At 39.5% G+C, this 6,344-nt stretch overlaps 1 long non-coding RNA gene across 1 annotated transcript; it reads right to left on the bottom strand.

The window, feature by feature from the left end:
- Positions 1-1,610: 1,610 nt before the first annotated feature.
- On the bottom strand, positions 1,611-5,141 carry LOC140254291 (uncharacterized). The gene is made up of 3 exons (XR_011904134.1): positions 4,845-5,141; positions 2,322-2,447; positions 1,611-1,809 (listed from the first exon to the last, which is right to left on the bottom strand). It is a non-coding gene; the product is annotated as an uncharacterized lncRNA (long non-coding RNA).
- Between the last annotated feature and the right edge of the window lie 1,203 nt (positions 5,142-6,344).

The raw sequence follows: 6,344 nt of genomic DNA, 5'->3' as shown, positions 1-6,344 counted from the left end.
CCAGCTACTGGCTGTCATTCCACCACTTGCCTTCCCGTGTGTGTGCAGGTATGCCTTTCGCAATCACCTGGTTCTGCTACAATGAGGGAAAACCAAACAAGGGTAGTAGGTCATTCATGAAAAGATGTCCTGATACTGCAAGGACCAGCAGCAATGCCTGGGCCAAACAGTCCTTCTGTGTCTGTACTTCAAGCACCAATTCCAGGCTGGCATCATCCCCCACACTGGTGTAGGTGTTGTACAACAAGGGGCACCAAGGCTGACCCACAGGGGAGACTCGGACAGAGACCCCTTTGATCTGGGATTTGGAGTGTAAATCCACTTCTGGCACCTAGCTTTGCAGGAAGGGAATGCTCCCATGTTTTATATTGTGAGAACTGCTCAAAGAAAGTACAGTGAATATTTTTTGCTTGTGGTGTAATTTGACACATGATATGCCACAGCAAGTTTCTAGGGCAAAGAATGCTATCCTAGTATGTATCTGATATAATTAAGGATGTATGACTTAATTACCAGCAAATGGCAGCAGCCTGAAGTGATACCACTGGAGTGAGATACAACATTGTGGCTTTGCTTTCCATCTAGGGAATTGCAGTATGTGCTAAAAATACTGTTGAGCACATGGAAATACAGAGTGTTATCACATATGGAGGGGAAGAAGGAATGTCAGACCCATTAGAAGCAACCATAGAAGAGGGACAACTTAGCACTGAATGTCCTGAGGTAAGGCTTTTTAAGTTGCCAGCAAGATAAGATGGGACTTAATTGCCATTCTTTATCCCTCCCTCCATTTGTCCCTCCCAGGATGAGAAAGCAATCTGTTTGGAGGCTACTTATAAGTAAAAAAAGCATACAGGTAAGCATATGAACCATATTAAGTATCAGTTTTCTGCCACACATTTTCTCTCTGTAACTCCTTGGGGATGTTGTTTTGTTACAGAAAGTCTCATTTATTATTTAGCTGTATTTAAAGTCACTCATCTCTGGAGATACATGGAAGAGGATGCTGTTTGATATGGGAGGACTGTGGTGACTCTTGCTCCCCTGCAGCCTGTCATATGCCCTGGCTTTGCTGTCCCAACTCTGGGTGGCACACAATGACTGCAATTCAAGAGAGCAGCAGAAGAGAAAGGTGCTTCAGACAACCTTTTTAGAAGAAGTACCCATGACATTTTGTAAAATTCAGATTACAGAGGGCAGCATCTGCTGAATTGTTTAGATTTGTACATTCAGGTACTACAATCATATAATCAGAAGAGAGAGTTACTTGTGAAGGCCAATAAAGTAATAAATAAAATGTTCTGAATAAATAACTAACTAACCAATGTGATGAGATTTCAGCCTTGGAGAGCTAGCGAGCTAATTCCTGCCCATTTTACTCATGTGAGTAGTTTCATTAAGAGCAAACTGCTTCTTAGTAAATTGCTAGTTATAATAAAACAATTAAACTTGTTTTAGTTTTTCTTGTTCCACATTTTTATAATTCTAGTCATAACCATTAAAACTTGTACTTTTATACTCCCTTGTTGCAAAATGCTCTTCACATCACACTGCTAAACTGCTCAGTTTCCTTCTTCTGTAGGACTCTGAGTTTAGCACTTGCAGAATAGAGCACATGTAAATACATCCAGAACAGGTGCACGAGAGGGACGATGCAACTGTTCATTCTGCCTGCAGGAGGTACACGGTGCTGCAGAACTACGAGGTTGGTGGATCCAGAAAGTGGGACCCAGTGAATTCCATATCAAAATGTTGTCAGTATCTGATGCACACAAGAGGTATGCTGAGCATCCAGAACTGCCTGTCCCGCTGAACATAACACCATGCAAAGACAGTAATCATTTATTTGCCATAAAAAAAACAGGTGTGTCTTATAAATGTATCTGAAAGGTGCAGCCCCTGAATTAACATACTGATAAAGGTTTTGTAACTTTAATAATTAATTTGGAAAAGTTGCCCTCCCTTTTCTTATCCCTTAAGTAGCAGTATTAATGTCATAGTGACTTCTGTCAAGTTGTTTTATTAACACTACCTTGTTTTTCTTTTTTAATTTGTCATTTTTATAACAATTCTCCATGCTACATAGAGAAAGGGGTGGCTTCAAATGTATTGGCCTTGAACAGCAAGTTTCTTTTAGAAGAGTTGTTTGTTTCTTTTCTTTGTACTATTCAGGAAGCAATTAAAGCCACTCAGGTGAATACTTAGCTAAAAAATCATGATCTTTGATATGCATGTGTGCAATACATACAAAAAATCTCTGAAAATGAGTTAGCAGAATGTTGTATGATGCTGCGGGTAACATTGTCCCTGGACAACCATACCTTTAGGAAGTGGATGGAAGTTGTTTGTCCTGCCCATGAGAGGTGATGCTCCAGAATACTCCTTCGTGCCTGTTCTACTCGGTGGCATTGATGAGAGGCAGACTGGCTCTGTGTGCAGTGTGACAGCTATGGAGAGAACAATTTCCCTTTACTTCCATTGTGTATGAAAGAGGAAAAGGAAGGTAAGAAAAACTGGCAATCTATATGATGCAGAAAACTCTAAATGAGTTTTCTAAATGCTAACAGTTGGAAATAAGGAAATAGGCTGCTCAGAGATCTGAAGAAAGAGTTTGCCAGGAAGATAAGAAAGGGGAACTTCCTGTTCCTGATTTCCAAAATATGAAGTCCTTGTTCTATATTTTCTTACAATATGGTGGGAAATTCTCCAGGAAACTAAAGGCAGTTTAGTGAGTCTGAAGTGTTTAATCTTTACTTCTTGCATGCTTGATGAACAGTTATGGAAACCTCTTGGATAGTCCTATAGCTGGAATCTCTGGATTAAGGAGGGAAATGTGGTCTGTCTTAAGGCTGAATGCAGTCCTGCCAAAGTTTTTCATTGTACACTGTGGTGCTGTTCTGCAGCCTGTTACACAGCACTTCTGTCTCTAGTGCAGATTTTTCACAGAGGGCTATGTCTGAGCATCTGTGGGTCACAGCAAACACCCCAGACTGAAAAGGTCTTTTGAGTCGGTGTACTGCATCAAGTCCTGATGCATTCTGAAGCTCCTACATCTTTCCACAATGCAAGTAAAAATTATGGATGGTAACATATTGTGGAACAACTGAAAGCACAGATCAAGGACACAAGACATTCTTATCCCTGTAGTTTTCCATTTGCTCATGTTACAGTGACTGTCCGTTTCTATAGCTTGTTCCTGTCTGGTGAGCAAAGCACTCACTGTGTTGCACACGGGGCTCATGTGAGCTCAGCTCACATGAGAAGGCAGATTCCAGAGGGCAAGTTGAATTGTACCACTGTGCCCTTTAGTTTCTGTGGTATAAATCTAGACCCAATTAATTTAAACAGTTCTGCCTAAAAATCAGTGGCATAGTAGAGTTTTTTGCTGAAAGGCGGTTGAAAAGGGAGATAAAAAGTTAGTGATATGAAGTGAAGCCAAACTGTAAATGGCGTGAACCTTGTTGTCCTTTTCAGAGTAAAATTAAATGTATGCAACCTAATTTAAAAAGACAAGATGCTTTTGAAATATAACATCTCATTTTAGTAAGAAGTCTCACTGAAAATCTTTTCAGCTACCAAACAGACATTTGGATGACATTGCCTGGCAGCTTGCTACAACACAGAACAAAGGGAATTTCTTCCAACATTGCCACAGTATGAAGGCTTTTTAAATTTATATTGAGATCTCATTACTATAAAGCCGTCAGTTGAGAAGAATTTCTCATGTTTTAGGTGGTAACAAATCTTCCAGAACAGCTCTAACCAACACTTGGGTCAGTCTTGCTAGTTTACGTCTTAATATCTCAGAATACTGATTGCTGGAATGAGAGAAAAGACTTAGGTATAAATTTCAGACATTTCCTTCTGAGTTTTGGTCAGCTTCTTTGCAAGAGAAATGTGAAGGGAATAATCGATAACCCAAACATGGCAAGCTGCAGCTCAAAGCTTTAAGTTAAAAAAGAAAGCAAAACCAAAACAACACTTTCTTCTCCTCTCCCCCTCTTTTTTTTTTTTTTTTTTTTTTTTTTTTTTTTTCCAACCAAGTGTTCGACAGACTTTGTGAGAAGCCTTGGAACAATTTCCTTTTTTGACACTTCTAATTTAAATGACTTACTAGAAATGAATATTTCATGGCAAATCAGTACTCTGCTCTTTAAAGCTTCTTCTCTTTAGTGCTAATTATTTCAACAAGGACCTATACTAAAGGCAAATCCTGTCACTTCTCTAGATTGTCTGCATTTACATTATAAGACTAGCTTCATGCAACAGTTAAAGTTCTTACATCTGGTGCTTCCTCATTTTTACTTTTTAGGAACTCCCACTTAAAGAAGTGACATAGTTTGAAGTGACCCAGCATTTGGAAACTCTGTATTTAACCAGCTATGGCACATCAGTTGAAAAAAAAAGAACAAAAAGAAAAAGAAAAACAAAAACAACAACAACAAACAAAAAAACCCACAAAAATAAAAACCAAGACTACTAAAATTTAATCCTTATCTTTTTCACTCTTGAAGCTGAAGCCAACTCTGATTTCTGTACCAGCAATTCCAAAAGGCAGTATGTAAAAAGTCATCTTTAACCCTCAAGGTCAGTTTGAAATTGTGTATTGACTAAGAAAGACAGCACAGGCTGTTTAGACACCTGTAAGTGTGGAGATAAGAAACTTAGTTTCTGCTAGACTCCACTACTCTTGTCTGAATAACAACAAAATCAAGAAAAGCTGCTAGCTGTAATAATTTCACAATCTCATGGGGCCCGGATGTAATAAAACAACCTTCTAACACAACACTCACGTGGAGGCTGTCATTTGATCATATGGAAGGCCGGGAATCTTTTCCACATACCTTGACCAAGGTCAAGACAACTCCATGTACAGCCAGATCTTCATAGCCAATGTTGTCAGTGTTTCAGATGTACTTTTGGAAGCTCTTGCCACAGTCCCTTAATATGTTGTGCGCATTGAGGAAAATGTGTAAAGCAAAGCCCATGCTCTTCATCTCACCCTTTGCAGCTCCTTCTTATTCATCTGGTCACACTGAACATTCAGCAGACAATTTCTCATGAGCTGAAACTAGGAAAGAGTCCTCCTGAGTCCTGGCTTCTGCCTGTCCCTCACAGATTAGCTGAGCATCCAGGTGGACCCTCGCATTTGGAACCTGAATAATGAAAGCAGATGTGAATGTCCTACTCTGTAGGCTCTGCAGTTACACAGCACAGAGGCTCACCTGTCCCTTGCTGGTATAACCCTCCAGGTGAGAGCATTAAGTGTGTAGGGCTGCTCTCTAATTTGCTGGAATAGCAAAAAGTAAGCAACAAACAGTATAAGCAACAATATTAATAATCTCTGCACTCATGTCATGAGCAGCCTGAAGCTGAGAAAACACCTCAAAGGAAGAAAAAGCTGGAATTTCATATTTCCAATCTTTGTCCTTTAATCTCTGAGCTGAATACTCAATATCAATTTTGTCATTTTTAAATTGCTGTTCACAGGAACCTGACTTCAGTGCTTCAGATAATCCAGACAGCTTTTCCCCCAGTAGCCACACATAGCCTTTACAGAGCACCACTATGCTTTCTTACTGAGAGCTGGAGGGCTTTGCTTGCTCTGAGCTTTGCATGCTCTTACCACTTCCCACAGCCAATCTCCCAGGTGCCTGGCATCTTTATTCCCAGTAATCAGGCATATGATACAATTCAATTCAAGTTTTATGAAGTGCGGCTTTCTGTAAGGATGGAGTTATCATCACAAAACAAATGTTGTTTATTATCAGACTCTACAGATTTTGACAAGTTTATTACTTTTAGATGTGGAACTTCAACTCCCATTCATTGGCTATTATAAAAGTGATTATGGCCTCTTAAGCACTTAATAAAAATGATGAAACAACAAACTAACTGAAATGAAAGGAAATGCTGTAGGATCAGCTCTGCATTTAAAATGAGCTTTTACTGTATTATTTAGCAAACACAAGGGTAAATGCTTGTCAGATGGTTCCTTTGAAAGAGTAGAACAAGTAGGACAATTAGGGGGGAAATGATATGTTTAGGATTAAGTCTTTTAAAGGAAAATCCCTTATAATACTGTAGCTGAAAACAAACAAAGCATAATGTTTTCCATTTTTCTATAAAGGATATTGCAACAATTCCTGCAGCAAAACTGAGATGGGATCTGCAAACTCAGATTTGGAACTCTCTGTGGTGTGTTCTAACTTGTTGTGGTGTGGTTCTAAGTATGAAGAGTTCTGTTGTGCACAGATGATCACAGAGTCACAGAATTGTAGGGGCTGGAAGGCACATCTAAAGGTAAAGTCCAACTGACCTGCCAAAGCAGGCTCCCTACAGCA

Source organism: Excalfactoria chinensis, chromosome 6, assembly GCF_039878825.1.
Source record: "Excalfactoria chinensis isolate bCotChi1 chromosome 6, bCotChi1.hap2, whole genome shotgun sequence".
NCBI classification, from domain to species: domain Eukaryota; kingdom Metazoa; phylum Chordata; class Aves; order Galliformes; family Phasianidae; genus Excalfactoria; species Excalfactoria chinensis.
The sequence above is the reverse complement of the archived record's forward strand: the minus strand, read 5'-3'. Positions and strand labels throughout refer to the sequence as shown.